Source organism: Chrysemys picta, chromosome 7, assembly GCF_011386835.1.
Source record: "Chrysemys picta bellii isolate R12L10 chromosome 7, ASM1138683v2, whole genome shotgun sequence".
Taxonomy (NCBI): Eukaryota; Metazoa; Chordata; order Testudines; family Emydidae; genus Chrysemys; species Chrysemys picta.
In genome coordinates, this window is record NC_088797.1 from 93089836 (window position 1) to 93115937 (window position 26102).

Here is a 26102-nt window from a genome sequence, read left to right on the forward strand (position 1 = left end):
CAAAGCATGAGGCCACCCTTAACGTTACATTTTTATGTTCTTTTTAAAATCTATTTACTGCTTCCTCACATTCATCTGGAGCGAATCCATGAAAGGATCATTTCATGCACCATTTAAATTCTATATTTTGTCCTAGTCCTACCATCCAAACATACATTGTTTGCCTCTTCTTCTACTTTTATTTTAGAATTATAATAGAAATGACATTTTGAGCTTCCTATCTAGGGCCTGCTCCTGTGAAAGGCAGAACATTCTCAACTCTCACTGAAGTCAACAGGGGTTAAGGACACGCAGCCCCTCACCCTTATTTTGCAGGCCTATTCTTAAACCAAATATCAATATCTATTTATATTAATGTACTCAGCGTGAATCACAGATCAAGTAAAACACAAATCCATTTAAAGTATTCCAAATATGCCATACATTTTAAGCTTATATTTACTGACTCAGGGATTCCAAAAGTCTATGGGAAGATGCAAAATGAGCAAAGGTCTAATCAGATGCTCAGAACTAGAACGATGGACTGTATAAGTCACTTATATCACAAAGGTAAGAACAAGCAAGTCAATGTAAGGATACGTACACAAGATAAACTTGGAACTAATTTACTGCTTGACTGTAAACCAGAGAAAATATTTCAATATAAATATATCAGGCAGTAATTTTCTGGACTAAAAATATTGCTTTTTCTATATTTCCACAGAAAGGGGGGCAGAAAATGATTTCTCATATTACTATTGCTGGCAGAAATGTACTACAGTCTGCCTTCTACCTGAGTAAAACATTTCCCAATGCAACATCATGCTTGTCCTTTAGTGACCTTTCCTGAAATGCAGATCATTCACTTCCCTAGTTATTAATAAATGAAGGATTGTTGATTGTTGAAGAAAAAAGATGAAAGTTTCAGAGTGGACCAAACTAAGTGCACTGCTTCAGCTAGTAAATTGAGGCAGATTGGGGGGGAAAATCAACCAAGGAAAGAAAATATACAGTTGCAACTCCACATTTTTATTATAAATTTAAATCATTTCAGTGTATCAAAGTGATAATTGAGAACACATGCAAGAACCCTCAGAGCTTTCTTCTGTTGCTAACAAATGTTTAGGCTTTTTGTCAATCTAGCACACTATGTATGGAAAGTACAACCAAATCTTACAAAAACAAATGATCAGTGATAAATGAAGTTGGAAATAGAAATTTCCTGATTAAGATAGCACTGCAGTTCTCACCAATAACGATACAATGTAAACAAACGCTTGGTTCTAAATAAAAGTCAAACTGAAGTTTTGAGTCATACTTTTGCTTTGTCTCACTTAAATATTCCTTGAGTTCAGCATTAAAATTAAAAAAATACTGATGTTTTCTTCACAAGTCTCTATCCTTTGCATATGTGATGTCACACTGGTACACTGACAGCATATTCAAATCAAGCACCTATGCCTTCCTCAAATTAAGGCATATGGATAATCTGAAGTGGTTTAGCATAGTTGCTGTATTAAAGGGATACATGTTTTAAATTAAATGCATTTGTTAAATTATTTTAAAATGGCAAATAGATGTTGAGTCATAATTATACACCTAATTAGACAATTGGGTCATTGAGGTCCACAATCCCTTTTTATTTTTCCCTTTTTTAGGGTAAATTCAAAGCATGACAAATACAGGACTGAGGGATTTACTTACAGTAAATGTTTTCGACTACAAAAACGTATTGGTTGATATATATCACTAAAACTTAAAATGCATTAGAGCGGAAACAAAAATATTGATTTCTATCAAAAGCTGCCAGTCCTAGTAAATCACATTCCTTTGAATGAAAATCTTTATATTTCCATGAATATATTTATTCTGAAAGTGTAAAAAAATATTCTAATTAATTTTTTGACAAAATATTAGATACAGTTAGATTATTCTCTTCACTTTGGGCTGGATCCTTACCTAGTGTAAATCGGAGTAGCTCAGTTGAAGTAAATGAAGCTAGGGTTTGGCCCTACATTTCAGTGTGTTTCAATGAAAACGCCTTAATTAAAAATCTTTAGGGAGACTCATTACATATTTTCACAAGTTCAGATAATGGTGTAATCAGACCATGGTATAGTCAAACACCATTCCAAATATATTTAGTTACCATAAACTTCTCACAAGTAGTTGAAAATGTATGGTAATGATGTCTTATAAAAGAATGGGGTTAAACTGGTTCTAAATTATATAAATTGTATTTTAAGGAAAAACGTTCATTTTTTTAAAATGTTAAAAATATTTACTTAGGATTTTAATCTTGTTATTTTCCCCCACATTCATCAGCATGACAAGGACATGAGCAAAATATTGAAAGACATGGTTGTATGTTTTACTATAATTAGATTCTTTTTTTCTTTGGAACACCTGGGATTGATATCACATATACAAACAAGAATTTTAGTCCTGAGTTCTACTTTGACTTCCTCATAAAACTTAGAACACTATTAACTACAGACTGGTTCATCTGTGGATACAATAAAGTAAGTAAATCTATTTGTTCATGTCTGGTGACTTCATAGCAGAATTTTCAGAAGCCTTCAGCATCCATCCCAAACTGAGCACTCAGCAGCTGTCCCTCCTGTGATCTGCTGCACATCCATCCATCACCTCTCTGGTGATCCTCCCCCCTCCCCCCCCCCCACACACACTATGATGCCCCTTGACCTTTCCTTCCATAATAACTTTCTCAAGGTTTATTTCCATCTCTGTGTCTAATGTGATACAAGTACATATGTTTGCCTCTGTTGGTTTCTGACATCAGGATCTGTTTCCCTCCAATATTTCGTATCGGCGGGTAGCAATCGATTTATCCGGGATCGATATATCGCGTCTTGTTAAGACACGATATATTGATCCCCGAACGCGCTCTCCGTCGACTCCGGAACTCTACCAGAGCGAGCAGCAGTAGCGCAGTCGACAGGGGAGCCGCGGCCATCGATCCCGTGCCGTCTGGACCCCAGGTAATTCGATCCAAGATACTTCGACTTCAGCTACGCTATTCGCGTAGCTGAAGTTGCGTATCTTGGCTCGATCCCTTCCCCTAGCGCAGACCAGCCCTAACAGTCATTCCTTTTTTATTCCCCATCCAGGAGATACTCAAGAGTCTTTACCAGTACCACATTTTAACAATTTGTTTATTTTTTCTTGTAAGCAGCATTAATTTCCCACGATTCACATTCATAAATCGCTGTGGGAAAAATTAGACTTTTCACCAGTCGTGCTTTTGTACATCTTGAGACGCCACATTTTCTTAAGTTGAGCAAGCAATCCCTTATCTTTTGATTTCCTTGGAACAGCCTCCTTGGTTGGATATATATGATCTCAGAAACTGCAATTCATCTACCGCCTCTACAGCTTGTCCATTAATCAAGATGTCCACTTACACCCTGTATTTATCACATTCAGAAATAGTTCATATTCCTCACTAACTGTTTTTATAGATGCCATCATTTGTTGCATTGTATAAGTGGTTATAGCAAAGAGCATCATATCATCACAATAATACAATACAATGCAATGATAGTCATCACATACATTTTGGAGCTTTTAATGCAGAGTAAAAGCTGTTCTCTCTCCTGGTAGCTCCCACTGCTTTCAGAATGTTTTGTCCTGTTCATTTATGTTCCATTTTGCTGGGAACTTCATTTTCTAGAATACACATCTGCAGAGAAAAACATTACAAATGTAGGGTTCTGGGGTAAATCCTTTATTTACCTGCTAGATATTGCACTATAGTGAGTTAAGCCTCCTTTGAAAATATCAATTGGCTTTGCTGAAGAATTAATTTAAAATGTTTAGCAACTAATTATGATACTGTTTTTGACTAGGGGGTGCTATAAGCAATACTTTAACCAGATGCTTTACAGTTTAAAGTAGACATCTGCTTGGCATAAGGACTCCAAAATGTTAGAAGCGGATAAATTTCCTATTGGACTTGAGTGAATTTTTTTCATTGTTGAGCTTTCCAGAGCTTTCACATTTTATCAACTTCAAGCTTTAAATTTGATCCGTTGGTAAAAGAAAAGAGACTAGGATTATGAGATTTTTATCACTATATCTTCTGAACTGATCCTTCAGGGATCCAGGTATTTAAAAAACAAACAAACAAGAAAATTGAAAATATAACCTTCTACTATTTTTGGATAGAACTTTCATGAAAGATTTGGGCTGCATTTGAATTGGCCTAGGGAAGTGTATGTTGGAAATGAGGGGATGGAAAGATTAATGAATATGCAATATGGTCCCAATTATCCAAATAGCATGGGGGACACAGATTTTATTCAGATAATCAGGAGTTGGGATAATTGAGAAGGCAGGAGTGGCAGCGCAGGGACCTGTCTGCAGCATTGCTGTCATGGCCCGCTCACTCTCTCCCATGACACAGTGAGGCTACAAAAGGCACCCTGCACTGCAGCAGGGCTAGTGATACTTTGTGCCTAGAGGCACAAGATGCAGGGAAGGCTGTGGTCCTGGCAAGGCAGAGCAGAGTTCCCTCAGCCAGAATTCAGCTCTGCCTCACCAGTAGGGTGACCAGATAGGAGGTGTAAAAAATCAGGACGGGGTGGGGTGGTAATAGGTGCCTAAATAAGAAAAAGCCCCCAAAATCAGGATTGTCCCTATAAAATCGGGACAGCTGGTCACCCTACCCACCAGGACCGCAACCTTCCCTGCACCTTGTGCCTGCAGGGAAAGGGTATCACCAGCGCTGTAGCAGCACAGGGAGCCCTTTGCAGCTCCACCTCACATCCCCGCTCACTCAATGCTGTAACAGAGGGGCTGCAGAGGGTTCCCTGCACTGCTGTGGAGCTGTTCAACTACAAGGGGACCTCTCCCACAGCTGGGGGTCTCTGCTCCATTATCCAAACTCTGCATTATCAGAATTCCTTCCTTGTCCTTCAGCGTCCAGAACTATATGTTGATACAGGAAAACATTATTTATTTGCACTACAGTAGCACTCAAAGACCCTAGCCATGATCAGGCCCTACTGTGCTGTATACCGTACAAACATAAGACATTTCCTGCACTAAAAAGCTTAAAATCTAAATAGGAACAAGACGCAACAGGGGGGTAAAAACAAAATAGAGGATGACAGTAAGAGAAACACAAGATAAACACATTAGTTAGGTAGTAAGAGATGGGAGCCTTTTTGTTTTTTAAATGAGATGAGTGAACAAGAGTTAATACTGAATCAATAAACAGGCTAGCTATCTGGATATTATCTGGACACTATCATTAGGTAGTTTACTGTGAAGGTCACAGTAGTAGTGGGTCTTAAGAAAGGATCTGAAGGAAAACAGAGTAGTGGCTGTGAAAACTGATTTGGGGCTGGGATTTCTGTGCATGGAGGAATATACCTGTGGGAAGCTGCTATTATTGTCAGAGCCAAGGGATGGGTCACAAAGCAGTGATGTAAGATCAGAAAAATAAGAATGAACTAAACTGTGGAGGGACTTGAAGGGAAGGACCAGCAGTTCATGTTTATTGCAATGGAGAGAGGGTATGTGCAACATGATAAGAGGGATGGACTGGGAAGGTGATTTTATCAATGGTGTTTTTAAAGGACTTGAGTGGGGGAGATGGCAGTGCTCCAGGCCAAGGAGGAAAAGATTACAGTCATCAATTTGCAAGAGAACTAGGACTTGAATGAAAAAGTGACTCGTGGTTACTTAAGAGGGCTGATCTTATGTTCACAAATAGGCATTATATAGTTTTATATAAATAGAGTCAATGCAATCTTAACTATGTAGCCATAACCAGCAACTCCAGAATGATATTAATATCTCCCACCTGGTGACTGCTTTCCAAACAGCTAAAATATTATTCAAGGACCAAGTAGTCTGTTCCACACCACCTTGGTATCAGTAGGAGATTCTATGGGTGACTAATTCCCTTTGTGTGACCCTTGAGCCTTTTCTGAAATCCAGAGACCTCCAAACCCTAGAGTTTGCAAAGTAGGAGCCACCAATAAATTTGCCAACCCAAATCACCAAAATTAAGGAGCAAAATAAGAAATGTATTTTGTGGGTGGATGGGGGAGAAAACTAAGATCTTTATGTCTCCCAGGAATTTCATGCCATTTTGCCCTTATTTTCTACCTTGCATCTAATATTTTGTACAACCCCCACTCTCATCACATAGTAAGTATTTCAAGCTAAGTATCATTCAAGGCCAAAACGTGTCATAACTTATCAGGCAACAGCACAGTAATAGACATCTACATTCTCAAGCCAGGTTCGTCAGTGCAAGCACCCTGCTGTGTGCCCTCAAGAGAATTGGGAAATGTGGTGAATACATGCTGGCTCTTCTGTCCCTCACTTCCCTCATCTGTATGGTCACCAGAGCCATATGGATTTTGTTCATAGATAACATATGGTTTCATACAGTTGGGAAACCAAGATTTCAGATCAATGTGACGTATACACATGGTTTAAAATACTGAATTCAAGTAGATGTCATGGCCCTAAAATATGTTCCCACCAAAGCGTCCCACTATTTGATTTTGAAAATATGATGAACATAGTATACATGTAACAAAATTACTATTAGCTTGTGTGAGGTCCCTGGAACAGGTGTTTTAGAAAAAAGATTCATAGAATTTATAATTAGTAATACTTTTGAATATTTGTTTATCTATTGTATAGATGGTGTATAATATTTGTACATATTTTTGTTAATAGAGAGATAAATATAATGAGTGGGTGCTGTCCCTTTAAGAACAGCATGGAGACACACAGAATGAGCTACCATAGAGGCTAGAATGTTCAGCATATATGAATGAGGCTAGCTGGGCGTGAAGGAGGTCTCTATCTGCAAGAAGCTACTAAAGCAAAAGGTTTGAATTCCCAGAATAAACAATATTCTCTTTGAAAAGATGAGTCTTGTGATTAAGGGTGTAACAGATTTGGAGGCCCCGTTGAGATTATTTTTTCTGGGCCCATTTGAAGGAGTGCAATTGAATAGGCCACAAAATGGTGGTGACTAACAACTTGTTGCTTGAGACTGAGAGGTGCCTGTGCCTCCTAGCAGAGCAGAATCCCCTGAGTGTGACTGAATGTTTGATCATCCTCTGCAATTTGCAGCCAAACATAAGGATTAAAAGCCACAGAGGTTTGACCAAGTATATTCTCCAGCATTTAGAGAGTGAATCTGTTAGCTCAATGGAGGAGGAAGGAATGTCCATCTTACTCCATCTGAATGATCACTTTCATGATCGGACTCAGAAAGGGAAAGACAAATCAGAGCCAGAAAAGGTTAAGCAGGAAAGCTCCACTCAGGAGTGGAAAGAAGCTTTGCTAGTTTGTCAGAACATGGAACAGGTAATGATGCAGCATCAAAAGACAATAGAGTAATTTAGAGCTAAGAGGATGAGAAATGAATCAGTGCAGCCTACTGAAAATGACAGTAATAAGGAAACAGCCTCAGATCCATCAAAATCTGCTATTAGTACTTGGAAAGATTTCAGAATTACAGGTCAGACTGGTTATTCCACACAAAAGGACAAGTTAAATTTAGTAGTCTGGAATGCCAAATTGAAAAGGGATTAAAGAAGGGTTTATCCAGAGCCAGAAATTATAGAAAGTGCAATTTGTGCAGTCAGCCCAGAATTAAAACTCTGAAGTTATCTGGAGGGCAAGAGTGACCTCACATTGCCCAGACAAAGTCAGTTCCTACAACACATTATACTGAAGAAAATGCTTATTATTTTGAAGCAGTTAATTGAAGCTGTTCAAGAACCTAAAGAGACTCTACTGGATTTCCTGGTGTGTGCAATGGATCTTCATCAAAAAATTATCTTTGCATCAGAGAAGACAGAGTCTATACTAAAGTATCAGCCTTAGTCCAAAGTCAGTTTCTACAGTCTATTTTATCTAGGTTACATAATGAGAATATTACAGCTGACCTAAAACCATACTTATAGTATTTAAATGTATCTGATGAACTTTTGTTGGAAAAAAATGCATACTACCTGTAGCATTGAAATGGAGCACCCGCAAAAACTAAGCATCAGGACAATTGAAGCTATTACAAATAAATGCTATGTAATCTGTTTTGAAATAAGGAGAAATTAAAGATTTCTCTACTTTCAAAGAACAACTGTCAAAGCCAAATTCATTAGCTACTCAGATGGAACAGAACAATGAAGCAATCAAAAATGTCAAAGACCATGAGTTCAGGAAAGACCTATAGCAATTCCCTATATTATGCTAACCAGAAAGGACAAACGTGGAAGAGTTACCAGAGACACTGTCAAAATTGCCCATGAAGTAAGTCAATTGAAAGATGCAGTCATGGCTATGAGTGTGGTAGCAGTACACAATGGACAAGAGAACATTGGGTATGAGGTCAATACTAGCAATTGGGAAATGAGAGAGAGTCACAATAATTTTGCCAATAAAAAGGAGACAAAGGACAATTTATGCAGTGTTCAAGGGGTCTTCAGGAAGGTATTGTTCAAGGAATTGTCAACTACAGCACTACAGAAAACAAAACTATCCACCAAACCCAGCAAAGCTCTAGAGAGAACAGTAATAAATTACCTAATCCTGTGGCTCATCAAAGTTTTAAATGTAAATGCTTCTAAATAGCAAGAAGTTGCCAAGTGAGTTGGAATAAAGTGTTTAGTGTGGTACAATCTCAACGATAGGAAAGTAACAGCATCATGGGACATAGGCGTCCAGATATCAATTATTGACAAACAATGGAAAGATGACCATCTTCCAGAGCTGGAACTAAGACCCATTGAAGAATGGTTAGATATTGAAGAAAGACTAGATATAAAAGCAGTGAATGGCACTAAAGTTCCTTCTGAAGGTTGGGTTGAAATAGAATTCTGCTTATCACTGCCTACTGCCAATCATACTATTAAGATATGTGTCCCTATGACAGTGAGTTGTGGGGAGATAAAGCAACATCATTGAAGAAATTATTAGAATGATTCAAGGAACAGCTAATGCTCCTTTTTTAACCACAGCTCTTCACGGTGGTAAATCGAGCAAACATAATTAATTTAATACAGCAGAAGAACAAAAGGACAAAGGATATTTGAACAGATAGAAACAAGAGAGATCGCTATTCCAAGAGGACAAACCATTAAAGTGATGTGTATAGCAAGAAACAATTCCACAGATGGAGACATCATACTGTTTATTCCAAATGAAACAGCATCATAGCCTGAAGGTCTGGATATTACAGAACACTTAAATAGTCTCCCAAAAGGAAAATCTCATCAGATTGAAGTAAATGTCAAGAATGTCACTGAACACAATGTCACCTTGTTTATAGCTGGTCGAGACTATCTATCCTTGCAATTACTACAGAAGCCAGAAAGTGGGATTGAAAGGAAATGAACATTACAATAACCAATCAATATTGCTGGTTGAACATAAAGGCACATCACAAACCTTTAATGAAATATGGGACCCTCCTGCAACACTTCAGAAAAAGAACAGGAAGTCAGAGGAATGCTGAGCAAAGAATGCAACACCTTTTCAAGAGATGATTCAGATGCAGCATATATTGAAAATAGATATTAAACTGGCTAAGACTCCTGTCCATGAAACATATAATGCCATCCCCTGACCATTGTATAAAGAAGTGAAGAGCTATATAAAACATCATCTTGTAAGAGGCTGGATAAAAAAATGTAAGTCAACATAATCTTCACCCATGGTTTGTGTCAGAAAGAAAGATGGCATCTTACGACTAAGTATGGATTATAGAGTTAAACAAAAACATCAACAAAAATTATTCCAGATAGAAATCCTATACTCAGAATTCAAGAGATTCAACTTAGGTGGAAATGCATGGTATTTGATCATGGTAAAGCTTATCATCATTTATAAGTGAGGGAAGTACACATCTGACTACCTTCATTACAGCCTGGGGATATCAATGGGTTCACATTCCTTTTGGACTCACTGATGCCTCTGCAGCATTCCAGTGCTGCATGGAAGCACGCCTGGAGTATTTGACAGGTGAAATTTCTACACTCTGCCTTCATGAGTGCTCATCTGTATGGAGGATGTTAGGAAAGTTTTCAAAAGTCTGCATAAAAGTGGTGGCAAACTGCAACCAAATGAGATTTGTTCAAGGAGGAGATATGGTACTGTGGAAGGATATTGTCAGCTGAGGGATCCAAAAGACATAGCTGCTGCACAGGTTTTGAAAGAAAAGACTCCTTCCGCGGTGAGGGAAGGAAAAAAAATATGGTTGGGTTTCTTAACTATTACAGGGGATTTATAAAGGATTTTTCATGGGTGGCAAAACCACTGCACAATCTCCTTTCCAGTACCTAACATCCTGGCTTCCTAAAGAAAAAGACAAAAATGTGAAAGGAACCGGACAGCTATCTGCCAACCAATGTGGTATGGACAGAACCACATCAAGGAGTTTAGAACAACTGATTCATGCTCAGCCCACTCCTCCAATCATGGCCTACCCAGATTTCCAGAAACCAATCACCTTGCATACTAATGACTCAAATGAGGACTTGGGGGCTGTTCTGTACCAGTTTAAGAAGGTGATTTTGGGGCCTATAGATCCAGAACTCTGACGCCTACAAAGAAGAACTACACTTGCATTCTGGGAAACTGAATTTTCTAGTTCTAAAGTGAGTTAGAAGCAGAAGAGGTAATCTCTGAACCTTTCTAATCACCTTCATTTACAGTCTATAGTGATAATAACTATCTAACATATGTGATAACATTGCCTAAACTAAGTGCTTCTAGTCATAGCTCTGGTTGGCTCCATTTGTCTCCTATCAAGTTGGTTGACACAAAGCTGCACTCAACCATGCATATAAGTGGAATAATTCAACCCACACCAGTACTGTGGCTCCCCGAGTTAAGCAACATCACTCCTCCACACATTTGTTATGAGGATGATACACCCTAAATGGTTGAGAAGATCAGGGCAAACTCAATCCTAGCACATCTTTGACCACCCAAGAGTGTGCTTGTCATCGAGGCACCCATTGTGGCCCCACTTGCCCTGCCTAGATTTCTCTGTGATATTGATGTGGTGTGAAGAATGATCTGCAGCTGACATCAGAAACCAGTCTCTTATAACTGACCTGACAATATGTGTATCCACCTTTGATTTACCACGCCACTCATGGAGCTTTCTGAGCCAATTTCAAACAGGCCAAGATCAACGTGCAGCCAACCTTCACATCTGGAGCCAAGGAAAGGACCCTACATGCAGCTGTGTCCAAAGAGAGACAGACAAGGTCACACATCATTGATGAGTGCCCTCTAATCAGATTTGATGATGGTCTGAGGCTCTACACTTCACTGATGAGGGTGCTGCAAATTGGCTTGGCAAGCTCCACATCCAATAAGGTAGAAATACATCCTGGTGACGGTGCATAATATCATAAAATTTATTCATGCAGACCCTACAAAAAATAAGTCTGGCAGAACTGCTGCTGAGAAAATAGTCAATGACTTTACAATGAAATTTATATTTCCTTCAAAAATATTCCATTACCAAGGAAAGGAATTTGAGAACCAGCTGCTTAAAAAACTCCAAGAATACATAGGTATTTAAAACAACTCCTTACCATTCTCAAGTAAATCCAGCTGAGTGTTTTAGCTGAACTGTACTCTCTATGCTCAGAACTCTTGAGAAAGACAAGAAATCAAACTGGAAGGAGTATCAGCACAAAGTGGTGCATGCCTATAATTGCACAATTAGTAAAGTGACAGATTGATCAAGGGTGAAGAAGAGTCTTCCTTTTTGAATGAGAAACACCCAAAGCTACCTACTGTCTTGTTATTTGGACTGAGTCCAAATCAAGAAAGTGACACAGATGAGTGATATGCTGAACACTGGAAGAGGCAGATGAAAGAAGCTTACTATATTGCACAAAAAATATTTGGAAATCAGTTACTAAGGAAAAGAATACTATGACAGAAAAGTGCAAGAACCTGAGCTTCAGACTGGTGACTGCATGTTGGTGAGGAATCTGTCAGCAAAGGGAGAATCAGGAAAATGTTGAGCATTTTGGGAGGATCAGGTTCATATAGTCACTGAGAGACAAAGAAAAGACAGCCTCGTGTCTGAGGTTAAATCAGAAAGTGGAGCAGGGAGAAGTAGCATCATTAATCACAACCTGTTCATGCCCTTTGACTGCATTATTTCTGAACAGGAAAGTCAAGAGCCATCCAACAGGAAAGATGTTTCCAAATTAAGGGAGCTTCTTCACAGAAAAAGACTGAAGGAATCACAGATTGTTCTAGAAGACTCAAAGCTCAGAAAGAGAAGATTTTTGGAACAGAACCAGTTTCATCAGTTGACCCAGCTTATATGGTCTTCCTGGTACAAGACAAAAAACATTCTGCACAGAGAAGCAAGTAAATTCATTAACAGCTCCAGTGATATACAGCCATCTCCAGAGGGATTGGGACCTACTGATCTTAAACTGCATGCTGATGACTCCATTTTAGAACATTTGGAAGAAGACATAATCAGCTAGAGTCATCAGGATATAAGACTATGTCAGTACAAGAGGAGGTACTACTATCTGTAGAAAAACCTCAAAGACAATCAGCTAGACTACAACAGCCAAAGGATATAATGACATATGATCATTTGGGATGATCAACTTTTAGAAGTCTAAAGTTTGGTGGACATGGCCAGACACCAAAACTAAGCTGCATTTTAGCAGGGGGGAAATAGAAATATATGTAATAGTAATTGCTGAATGCTGGGACACACTGAGAAAGTTACTGTAGGAGACAGAATGTCAGGGGGTGTGCTGCTGCCAAAGGATAGCCTGTAGCTGGGCACTAAGGAGGTCTCTATCTGCAAGAAGCTCCTAAAGCAAAATGGTTGAATTCCCAAAACAAACAGAATAACATTCTCTTTGAAAAGCTGAGTCCTATGATTAGGTATGTAAAATATGCAGTTTAGAGCACCAAAAATTTCAATGCTATTTCAACACCCAGCCATCCTACAATACTACATCCTACAAGTGGTTAGAAAAAAACATTTTTTCTGGAAAGAATCTCTTTTTACTTTCAAGATAATGCAGAATGCTAATTTAGTAAACTCATAAGTGCCATTTGTAATTGCTTTCACTTTATGATAGACAGCAGACTGATCCATGAATAGAAAGCACTCTGTCACACAAGGAAAAGGAAACTTCTAGGGTGTATGGCTTGGGGCCGGATCCAATTTTTCTGAAATAGCATCCTAACAGTTTGTATTGTTTTATGGCCACCGATTAGCCTATTCAGAAGAATACAGTTTGGACCATGCAAAATATATTTTGTAAATATTCTAGAACAAAGTTCAAGTTATAAAAAATGCACAATTTTAGAGTCATATTTTTTCTAGATATGCCCATGTAAACTGAAAACAAACAATATTTTGAACTACTAAGATGAATTACTTCTGGTAGTACAAGATAATGCTCCTCAGGCAGGAAAAAAAATTGTACAAATACTGGGTCCGTTTTCACCTTCTATTTACCACTAATAAAATAGGAGCAAGACAGGGTAAATTGGCAGTCTGCATTTTCATGCCTTGTATTCTGTTCCCTGAAAAGGATTCTGCTCACATATTAAAGAATAATAGAACACTAAGTCACTATGAAGGAAATTCCAACGCAAAACACCACATATAAACCCCAGAACTCTTGTGCAATATTATCTTCATGGATGGACTACAAGGAAAATAAAATGGAAGTCTGCATTTACTGCAGTATAGATACAATAAGGATCTGACTTGCCACAATTATTTAATATGCTTGAAATTCCTGTGACGTTTGTTTAGACAGTGAGCAAACTAAAACCTGTGGGTTTTTTTAATGAGAGAACTGGCTTAGTTTTCCATCATTAGGCAGAAGTGCTGCACCTATTAATTTATTATCCATAGGAATTAAATCTTAGGTAATAAAAAAGAATCAGATTCTGGTAGATGAGAAATGTTGCAAATATTAAACTATATCAGGGTTCAGTTCTAAAGATTCTGATTGCTTGAAGAGGGTGTGAGCAACCTATAACATCAGATTCTCCTGTCATTTCTTTTTCTATATAAACCAATATATTTCTTGAAAAAGACGTGATTCTGAACTCCTTGTGGTATTTTGCCTGAATGAGGACTCCCGGATCTAGCCCAAAAGAACTATTTCTTGTGTGAACAAACAAATTGTTAGGCCCAGTATAGTACTTCCTCATGGAAGCAGGGAGTTTGACCTTCTAGTCCCATGGATCACGGGAATTCATGGGGAAGGAAACTCAAGTTTTATGAACTGCCCATCTGATCTGCACTGCTCCGGTGTCCCCTTTCCAGTGACTGCCCACCCCATGCAAAACACACCTTCCCAAGAGGGATGCAGATCAAAAACCTCAACTGATGCTGTGTCTAGTACCATTAGTGTAAATGAGGATCAATGTTTAACTATCTGCCACCTCTGGAGGAAAACATGTAATGGAGATCAGCATCTCCCCAGCTCTACTCTTTCCCAACCTTACTATCCAAAACCCCATAGATATCCAGTACAGGGACTCACTCCATAATGAGAGTCAGTTTTGCAATTTGATTGTTTTATGCCTTTTGTGATGTGTGACGTGTACACAGACGTGATTACCTTACGCTAGATGGAGTACATCAGACCTGATACAGGCCTGCCAAAATGCCAACGTCAAACAGGTCCATAATGTAGGTAACTCCTTTCTCCCATCCACAATGTCTCCTATCTACCACTATTTGCAGCATCTCCCCAGGACTTGTTCGCTAGTTGTCTCTCTTCCTAGCCTTCCCCCTTCTCCAACATAGCTTTTTTATTTTGTCGGCATCCCTACAGAAATGTATTGTCTTGAACAAGTTTCACTTTTCTGGTCACACAGCATCACTCCCTGCCCCTTATCTGAGCACAATGGAACATCCCAAACTAGCTACATTTCACTTTAAAGTCTACTAGGTACAAGCACAAATTAAAGGGCCTTGTGCTGTAGCGCAGAGAGGAAAGTCAATGGGTAGGGAGAGTGGGAAAAGCAGAATATGGAACAGAAAACAGGCAGGAGATGCTGCTTCAAATAGTTAAAAACAAAACAAAGAAATGGGGAGAAGTAACGTGTCATAAAAGTAGGAGACAGAAAAATGACCACGTCAGCAGATGCCCCTGGTTCTGAGAGAGCACAGCACTCCACCAAGCTGTTCTTCTTACTCAGTCACTCCAGTAGGCAGTTCAGCATTGATAAATGCTCCTCTGCTCGGTGCTCAGCACCTTTGTTTGTTCCAATCGTTCAGACACGGTGGGGAAGCGGATTTTGAGGGGAGGAAGCAGATTTTGTGTTTTCGGTTGGCTAACAAATATGGGTCCTGTATAGTCAGCATATACTTATGGATTATCACAGTGCATAATTTAGATTTTGCTTATGACTTACTCATAGTGATGGCAGAGTCATGTCTGTGGAGCTGCCAGGTGATTGGAACCTTGCACATGCTATAAGGGAGCAGAACATCTCATTAGCCAGAAAACAGCTTCTTGGACACCAACATTGGCCAAAACATCATCTCTGTTTCCTGGAAATATGTAACTCAGAATGTATATAAACATATGAAACCTCTCAAGCAATGAGCAGACTAAATCAGTTGCTAAATGAAGTGGTCTTTTTGCAGAATTGTACTCGACACATTTGGCAGCACTTTTAAGTGGACTCTTAAGATTCTTAAGGTTGTCTAATACAGCAGCCTATTGTTTCACTGTATGCGTGTAACAGTGTCATAACAAGAAGCTCAATTTTCACTGCTGGAAGGAAGGATTTTTGATATTTTCACAGGTAGTTTGCATATTTCCAACCCTGCTACACTATACTCACAATAGGGTGTATTTTCCTCAAAAGCCGACAGTCAGGAAGCACTGCGTGAGGGAGAGAGCAGTTTTTGTGGGCACAACAGGACAGCTGGACTAGCCCTGCCAAGATTTAATAGAAGAATGCAGATATATCTTTTAAACATCAGTTTTCTCTGTGCTTTGACATGACCAGATTGAGAGGATCAAATCAGATTAGAAAGGGAGCTATAACTGACTATACACACAGACACACGCATGAAACAAAGACAAAACAGTTTTTTCTCCTAATTACAGTGTGATTTTTTTTTTGGAGGGGGGTGGAATGCCTGTGTGAAGGAAACAAGAATGCAAACAATTACATTGTATACAAGAATATAGAGGTTGCTGAAAATCTGGCTTCAGGGCTATTCAATAGCACTTATCTTCTTTTGCTTTGATTTACTGGTTGCTTGAGTCAATTTGCTGCCAGAATGAGAGCTAAAAGCTGCTGGATGGTCATCATTGTGTTATTGCTAGTTTTAATTAATTGTTAAGACACCTAGTGCAATACGTATGGGGAATTTTTGTGTGTTTTAAACCCAAAAAATAAAAATAAATAAAAAGATTGCTCATGTTCTTGCTAAATTCTTCCTATTTGTACTCTCACTCTCCTCCCTGCTGACTCCATACTAGGAGATCGACGTTTCTCTTTTTTTTTTTTTTTTTTTTTTTCCAGTAAAAGAAATCAGGAACAGATTGATTTACAGGAGAAAGAATTTAAGCAGCTTCCTCATTCATGTAAGTTACCATGAAAATGAACCCTCCACTACTGAGCTCTACTGTAACAAACATTTCTCAAGTGGCTCAAATATGGGTAAATGGATTGTATGTGCTTTTTCCTTGAACAGTGACCCCTACATTGTTGCCACTTTTCTGATGGGAAAATATGTTAGTAAGTAAACCTAAGATAATATACATGTATAATGACAGGGAATGGTGTATTATCATTTAATCCTGTTGTGTCAATATACTGTAAATACGTGGTTTGTCTGCCATGTTTGCAATCTAACAAAGTGATTCAACTAAATGATCATATATAGCTCTCTGCCAAATGTTAAAGCAATACTCACATATTTTTGGCTTGGGATATTGCTACCAATTTATAAAAAGGCTTTCGAAGCAGGGAGGGAAAAAAAGCAGCAAAGTGGAATGCAGCAAACAGAGGTCTATGAACTTTTCCCTACTGTTCCCCAGTCAGACACAAACATGAACTGTAGGAGATTGGAATGTTTCTGGTTTATACCCTGCAGGATGTCTGACAGTTGTATGCTATTCTTGTTCTGTTAGGATAAAAAGCATTAACTGAATCTACTGTCCTCTCTGTAAGGTTCTCTGTTATAATATTAAGTCTAATATACAACTACTGCTCTTTGGCTACCCGCCATACTGATGAGTAATATGAACATCTGTTTGGTTCAATTTCAGTATAATTGGATGCATTTCATCGGTCCTTTCTACAGGCATGAAGAGGGAGATGTATACGGATAGTCAGAAACCACACATTTTCAAATATACTGTTTAACTATTATAAAAAGAGCAATCTTGCCCTTTTTATGAGATCTACTTTTTGACCCTTCTGACTTAAAGTAAAAAGCACAACCGGTGAAAAAGAATGGATGAATATTTGTTTCTGCACTTTGTTTCTTTTTAAATTGGGAAATTTAAAACATGGTTATTAGTTTCTTTCTCAGATAGACTATTTTGAAGAATGTTTCATCAGTAATGAAGATATATGCAAAGTAACTTGATAAGGAGATTATTGGGCATTTGGGATAGGTCTACACTGCAGTTAAAAACCCAGAGCTAGCCCGTGTCAGCTGACTTGGGGACCCGGGCTGTTTAATTGTGGTGTAGATACTCGGGTTTGTGAGGTGGGGAGGGTCCCAGAGCCACCCTTCCCACCTCACAAACCTGAGTATCCAGCCCAAGCCCTAACATCGACACCACAATTAAACAGCCCTTAACCCGAGCCCCATAAACCTGAGATGTTTAATTACAGCATAGAGATACCATTTAGATCATAAACTATTTTACTGTTATTGTTATACTTGAAGAAATTCATGTTTTCATGAATGACTTCCGTTTCAGGTCCAAAAAGGAATTAATTATAGCTGATTGGGAAATGTTTTTTGTCCCAGTGGAATATTTAGATTAAAACTAAAAAGTTTTCATTTTATTTGACTTTTTTCTTCAGAAGTCCTAAGGTTTTAATCAGAAGTCTGAAAACTGAAAATTGTTTGACTATTAGTATTTTTTAGGTTTTTGTTGGAAAAACTTAAAATACTGTCAGAACCAGACATTTCCATCAGAAATCTGTTTAGACAAATACTAAAACATTTTTAATGAAAAAGATTTGGAATGAAAAGTTCTGATCTGTTGTAGAATCAAAGGTGACCAATATATGGTTCAAGGTTTCCCCACATCAATGTTCATATCATCACAAATATTAATTTCCAAGTTAAATATGTTCAATAGTTTGTAATCTACATTTTAAAACTGGTATATAGGGTTTTAGTCAACCAATTTCTACTGATTTTAATTTATTGCTGGAATGCAAGCGGAGATATAATAGTTCACTCCTGAAAACCCAAGTGATTACGGAACTTGAATCTGAGACAAGCTATAACTGAAAATTAAACTGTGTCCTTTATAAAACAAGAAAGGTTTAGGAATACAAGTACCATATTTATATTGTAATTCTCTAGTTTTCAACTACCTGTGTTGCGGAAATTTGCAATGTTGTTGGTCTGAGAATATTAGAGAGATAAAGTGGTTGAGGTAATATCTTTTATTGGACCAATTTCTGTTGGTGAAAGAAACAAGGATTTGAGCTACAGAGTTTTCTTCAGACCTGAGAAAGGTACTGAGAAGGGAAAGTGCCACAGCTAAACACAAGGTGGAACAGATTGTTCAGCGTAAGTAGTTAACACATATTGTAAAGAGGAAGTGTTGTCATAACTGTGTCAGTCCCAGGATATTAGAGAGACAAGGTGAATGAGTAATCCCTTTTTTTTAAAAACCAACTTCTGTTGGTGAGAAAGACATGCTTTTGAGCTACACAGAGCTCTTCTGTGTAATTCAAAAGCTTGTCTCCCTCACCAACAGAAGTTGGTCCCAAAAAAAAAAAAGATTACCTCGCCCAACTTGTCTCTCACATATTGTAGAGACCATTCACACGTGGGTGGAAGGTGAAGCTTCCTCTGGGGGAGGCTAGCACCCTGTCCCGCCTCTTCTGCCCACAGCCCCGCCTCTTTTGCCCACAGCCCCACCCACACTCCACCTCTGCTGTGCCCTAGGCCCCACTCCCTCCTCGCCCCCCCCACCGCCACCTCCCTCCCCTGCGTTAACAGGGGGGATAAGGAGGGGCATGGAAAGCAGCGGGCTGGAGAGTCTCGTGGGGGAGGGGGATGGAGGAGAGGAATGACGCAGCAGGCAGGGGGGGTCTCAGGAGGAGGAGGGGTGAGCGGGGACTTGGTGAGCAGGAGGTCTTGCAGGGGAGGGGGAATGAGGAGGGACGCAATGAGTGGCGAGCAGGTCTCACAGGGAGGAACGCACATGGTAAGTGGCAGGGACCTCCGGAGGCAGGGGTGGAGTGGAGGAGAGGAGCGAGAAGGGACTCACCAGGCAGTGGGGGACTCGGTGAAGGTTTGGAGTAAGGAGGAACGCAGGCGGGGCCATCATGGCCCAGGCTAGTGGCAGCGGGTCAGCTTAGTCTCCCCTAGCCTGTCCTACCCACTGCCCACGCATTCAAGGTCCATCCTGGTGTGGAAGTATTCGAGAGAGAGTTATCTACAACACTATTAACTTCCTGGACATCACAATCAGCTTCAACAATGGAACCCCACACACAACTCTATACAAGAAACCCACGGACCACCACACTTACCTTCACAGATCCAGTAACCAGCCCAAACACACCAAGAAATCTGTTATCTGCAGCCAGGGACTCCAATATCACAGAATATGCTCCAAGGAGAAAGTCTAAGATACAAACCTTAACACACTTAAACAGCTTTCACCAGACAATGACAGAGAAGTAGATTTCATCATGGAATGGGCCATCCAAATCCCCATGAGAATCTGCTTCAATATGAAAAAAATGCCTCCAACCACAGACCCTTAATTCTAACCTACCAGCCCAACTGGAACCCATATCAGCTGTCATTAAACAATTGAACCTGAAAGACATCTTTCCTCAACTCCCTCTTCAGGCCTTCAAACAAGCCCCCAACCTCATCATAAGAAGCAAGCTCCCCACCGGCCAGGACCCACCAACTCAAAGCGGCCCCAGACCCAGCTAGAACAGATGCAAAACCTGCAGACATATCTCCACCATACAATGATCAATACCCCCCACAACACACCTTTCAAGGTCCATGGGCCCTAAACATGCGTATCACAATGGATGATGCACCTCATCCAGCATGCCCCAATAACCATGTGGATGAATCTAGACAATCACTACACTCTCAAATGAACTTACACAGGAAAATGATAAAAGACAAAAACACCACATCACCTGTGGGTGAACACTTTTCACAAAACGATCAATCCACAGCTGACCTCTCAGTCAAGGAAATGACGAACCCAGGAGCTTAAATTCATAACTTCACTAGACAGTAAAAATCATGGTCTGAATAATGACACTGGGTTTATGATTTATTACAACGATCTGTAACCCACTAAATCCACCCCCCCACTTTTTGTCCTATGACTGCAGAGGTATTGACCACTTCATCTTGAATGGTCCCTTGAAATGTGTTAATTACTTACACTCAAATAATCTGTTCCATCTTGTGTTAACTGTGACACTCTGAGCAACTTTTCCATACCTGAAGAAGAGCTCTGTATGACTTAAGAGCTTGTGTCTTTCACCAATGGAAGTCGGTCCAATAAAAGATATTACCTCACCCATTTTTTCCTCTGTGTCGTGGAAACTCATTCTGACTCCCCAAAAGTTTTTAATAACCACGTTAGATTAATAGGCTGCATTTAATTCAAGTTTTGCATTGGTCTGTAGCTTTGAATCTCTGATTCACTTCGTGTGATTCCTTAAGAGGCCACACAACTTCTTGTAGCTCCTAACAAACAAAGCTATGCACATGCTTTATGATAGCTCTTATTGTACACAAGGACATTTAATAATGTCTAGGATCTACAAGAAACTAGATTTTTGAAGACAGAAGTAATGTAGAGGAAATCCAGAGGCTAAGGCTATATCTTTACAAAATGTATAATAGCCACAGTCGGCATACACTGCAAATATATCTGACTGTGTTCTTACAACCAACTGAGTTGTGTACTGAAAGTGAATGAAGAGAAGAAGACGGCTCGTGATATCACCTCTGGTGTCACTTAATAATGAGCTGTGCTGTTCACTATGCACTGTTGTATTTTATTCTTTAATTAACAGGAATATAAATGAATTAGGAAATGTCACCTTGAAAGAATGAAGGGTTAGAAGAAGACATAACCCTGCATAACCTCTGAAATGATCAACTTAACAAGAATAAGCCTATGACAAATGCACATATAATTTTATTTTCTAGGAAAGAGGGATTTGAATAGGAAATTATTTGATCAATACACATTTACTGAGAAAAAATAAGCAGCAAGTCATTTTGAATAATGGAAAATTAACACAACGTAATGAAAACATTTAGAAAAATGCATCAATAAAACTATATTCTCCTGCCCATGCTGTTTTGGGGGTTGGCCCATATCAGTAAGGGGCTTGTGAAGCTGTCTGCGCTGTAACCCTGGGTGCTTCTGTGCTGTGCAGCTTTGGCTTAGAGCCCGGACACCGGAAGCACAGTGACCTCACCCTGGCTTTCTCAAGCCTGGTTACTCCTTGGCAGGGTGACACCAAAAACCTTCCTGAATCTCCCCAAAACCATCTCTGCTGTGCTCAGTTCCTCTCACTTACAAAACCTTACTAAGTGTGCTGCTCCTTTAAAGAGACAGAACACAGCATCCGATGCTAGTCTGGCTGAGGATTTTACTCTTCAGTTTGAAACGCTGCACTGAGATGGTTCTACGATAAACCAAGATTAAGTTTATTAACAAAATAGATACATAAGTGATACCAAGGAGAAAAAAATTGGGAAAGAAATGGTTACAAAGAAACAGCAAAAATGTGTTCTCAGACTAAAACTTAAGTTAACAAACTGGAGTCTTTTGTTCAGAATAGCTTTATCACCGCAGTCATTCTTCCACCTGTTAATTAAAGAATAAAATACAACAGTGCATAGTGAACAGCCAACGCCAGTCTTTAGCCATGATCCAAACCAGCCCAACGTGCTTGGTTTCTTTGTCTCCTCCGGTGAAGGATGCCAAAAATGGCTCACTGTCTCTGCTTATATTTTCAAAGCTTATCTTTGGTTTCAAAGTCAGGAAGCCCTTCTGGGGGGCTCAGCTTGTTGTGTCCACTAAGGGGCTGACACCATGTTAATTTTTCCAGTCTCCTCTGCCTGTCGTGATAGTTAAATAACTATTTCCCCCCACTAGTTTGATGGCTTGGTTTACATTTTATGTAAATATACTTCCATTGTCTCTTCTTGGACAATTTACATTGGAGCCACATTCAAGCATGTGAAACTACATTCCTTTGTCTGGGTTGGGGTGCATTATGCTGCCAGACACATCTTCAGAACATATTTCCAGTACATAGTTATAATTTTCCATATATTTTCCACATCACACAAGATATTAATGATCAGTGAGTTACTAGTTTTCCAATTATATATTTGTGATACACTGTACCCCACGTGACACCCTGTACCCAGTTTCACCACTTGTACAGAAAGTCCTCACTTAACGTTTAGTTATGTTCCTGAAAAATGCTACTTTAAGTGAAATGATGTTAAGCGAATCCAATTTCCCCATAAGAATTAATGTAAATGGGGGGGGGGAGGGTTAGGTTCCAGGGAAATTTTTTTTTGCCAGACAAAATACTTTTTTAAAATTAATTAATATATATATATATATTATATATATCACACACACACACACACACACACACGTTAATACTGTACACAGCAATGATGATTGTGAAACTTGGTTCAGGTGGGGGAGTCAGAGGGTGGGATATTTCCCAAGGAATGCCTTACTGCTAAATGATGAACTAGCACTCGGCTGAACCCTCAAGGGTTAAACATATTGTTAATGTAGCCTCACACTCTACAAGCCAGCATGAATGGAGGGAGGAAACACAATAGATGCATGGCAGTGGCTGCAAACATTCCCTGCGGAAACTGAATGTGATGATGAACCCACACTATCCCACTGGAGCGCAACATTCCCTCCACTTTTCAAAGTGCCAGGTGGTGCATGTGAGAGAGAGAGAGAGAGAGAGAGAGAGATGGATGCGCATTGCCCCTTTAAGTACGCTGACTCCACTCTAAGTACACTGCCTTTTTAAGTAGATCAGCAAGTTGAGACAGCAGCTGCTGCCAGCAAGCTCCCTCCATCCTGAGCCCTGTTGTGCCCCTATCCCCCGCTCTATAGAGATTGGGTGCAGGAGCGGGGGGGGAAGGGGCACCCTGACATCAGCACCCCTCTTCCCAACCCACCCCCTGCACAGCAAGGAGGAGGCTTCCAGGAGCAGCTCCAAGGCAGAGGGCAGGAGCAGCACACTGCAGTGGCGGGAGGGACAGCTGAACTGCCCAGCAGTTGATAGCCTGCTGGGCAGCTGCTACACAGGGAACTTAAGGAAGCTGATAGGGGGGCTGCTGGTCCACCCTGGTTCCAAGTCCCCACCAGCTAGCTCCAACAGGCTGCTCTTTCTGCAAGTAGTGGACAAAGCAGGCGGCTGCCAAACAGCCTTATAAGGAAGCATTGCGCAACTTTAAACAAGCATGTTCTCTAATAGATCAGCGATGTAACAACGAAACAATGTTACCCGGGACAACGTTAAGTGAGGCGTTACTGTGTATGGTTATGATATATTTTGTACAAAATATGCCTTGTGAGGTATCATTTGAAAACACAATCTACTAAACTTCACTGTCCTGTTAAAATGTGTGTATCAACATTGTATATGGAGCTGTGGAGATCTTTCTTATGATTGCTACTGAAATACAGTGTAGTTCTGAGTAATGCCTTCAGACCATTTTCTCAAAGGCACACTGGCATGCCAGCTAGGCACCTTCATTGGCATTTCACTAGCAGGGGAATTATAAACAATTCACCTGAAGGACAGCTTGCAGAGCACATTCGCAATGGAACTGCTGATCCCACGACCCAGCAAATACTTTTCCAATAAAAAGACTCAGAACATAAGACACGGGGGGAAAAGGCCTTAGGCACCTCTCCTCTCCACTGACACCAACAAATACCTAAAGAATACTAAACTAAGGGGACGTTTCAGAGTAGCAGCCGTGTTAGTCTGTATCCGCAAAAAGAAGAACAGGAGTACTTGTGGCACCTTAGAGACTAACAAATTTATTAGAGCATAAGCTTTCGTGGACTACAGCCCATCCGAAGAAGTGGGCTGTAGTCCACGAAAGCTTATGCTCTAATAAATTTGTTAGTCTCTAAGGTGCCACAAGTACTCCTGTTCTTCTTTAAACTAAGGGGAGCACTCCTAGTCTGGAAAGAGAAGCAGCCTGTGCAATGTATTGCAGCTAATGGTGAGACAACCTATTTTGCTTTTAGAAGTATTAGCGTTAGTAAAGTTTAGAAATTAGATTGAGGCTTTATCTTTTTATTTCTTTTGTAACCAATTCTGACTTTTATGCCTTATCACTTGTAAATCACTTAAAATTGATCTCTCTCTAGTTAATAAACTTGTTTTATTGTTTTATCTAAACCAGCGTGTTTGGCTGAAGCATTTGGGAAGCCTCCGCTTGAGGCAACAAGGCTGGTACCCTTCGTTGGAATGATGGACTAATTTATGAGCTTGTACTGTCCAGTGTTCTACTGAATGGTACAAGATGCGCATTTCTGGGGGAGGGGGCGCAAGGCTGGGACTAAGGGATAAATGGGTGTTGTCCTATATTCATGGATGACTGGGCATAGCATTCACGTACTCAGCTGGGAGTGACTTTGCATCCTGGTGGCTGACAGTGAACAGAGCCCAGAGAGGTTTGCTGTCCACTACAGCAAACAGTGTAAAAGGCATCCTAAGCTGTAGCACAAAGAGGACACAGCAGTTCAGGTTGCATCCTGTGGGATGTCACAATATTACAAGACACCTTTTAAATAAATATCATGATGACAGTATGTGGGACGCACTCAGCTGGTCAGGCCAGCTAAGTTTCATTGCTAAATACCAGGTACCCCCCTGCCCTCTGGCACTGGGGTACTCTTATGGTCAGACTGTCTCCATAATGATGGTCATGCTGGTTGTTACAGAATGGATTACCATTACTGATTGGTGTATTGAATATTTACAGTCATGTGAAGCTACTTCTCTGTGAGCTCACTGACAGGACCACGAACACTGACAGTGCTTAACCAATAAAATAAGTAATAATGGGAACAGATATGCACCAGAATATGCTTTTCTTATTTTTAGCATTCAAATTGTAATATTAGGCACTATACATACATATTCAGGCGGAAAAATGGTCTTTGCCCACTAAAGAGCTTAAAGTCTAGCTAATGTCCCTCCTGCTCTCCTAATGACTAGCTTCTCAACTGCCTTCTACCTTCTGATTTGAGTATTAATGCCACAGAGCAAGTAAAAGTGCACTACCCTTTATGTGACTTCAGGGCTTACTAGAAGGGGACAAACAAGCAAACACTAAGAGAGCAAGCCTTGCTCCTGAACTTGTACAAAAGTGGCACTTGTAACTATAGGAACAGAGCCAGCAACATTTCATCTTCAATTTATTTGATTAATCTGAACTGCAAAAGAATTGTGAAATTGAAAATTAAAGTTTAGACAGACTCAGGAAAGCAATTCAAATGCAAATACCAGCAGCTTGCCTCAAGGGCAGTTGGAATCCAACTCACTGATACTTGGTTACAGTACAAAATGACTAAAATGTGTCAAAATTGGCAAATAACAGATTTATCACAATGTAGATTAAGATTAATCAACACAACTTTAGCAGTAATTTTAATAAACTCTTTTTAAATTGTCAGAAACTAAATATTTGGTATGAAATGTCATCACATACCAAATATGAAGATAAACCTTAAAAACACATTTTCTATCTTGGAGCTTATTTGAATTAGAAAGTACCATCAAGAACTGTCCTTCCTTTGGTGGGATCTGTCAGGCATTTACACACA

At 39.7% G+C, this 26102-nt stretch overlaps 1 protein-coding gene and 1 long non-coding RNA gene across 7 annotated transcripts in view; both read right to left on the minus strand.

The window, feature by feature from the left end:
• PRKG1 (protein kinase cGMP-dependent 1) overlaps nt 1–26102 on the minus strand; it is an 887331-nt gene that overhangs the window by 689232 nt on the left and 171997 nt on the right. The window lies entirely within an intron of this gene.
• LOC135972761 (uncharacterized) lies at nt 988–24254 on the minus strand. The gene is made up of 2 exons (XR_010589257.1): nt 15415–24254; nt 988–3682 (listed from the first exon to the last, which is right to left on the minus strand). It is a non-coding gene; the product is annotated as an uncharacterized LOC135972761 (long non-coding RNA).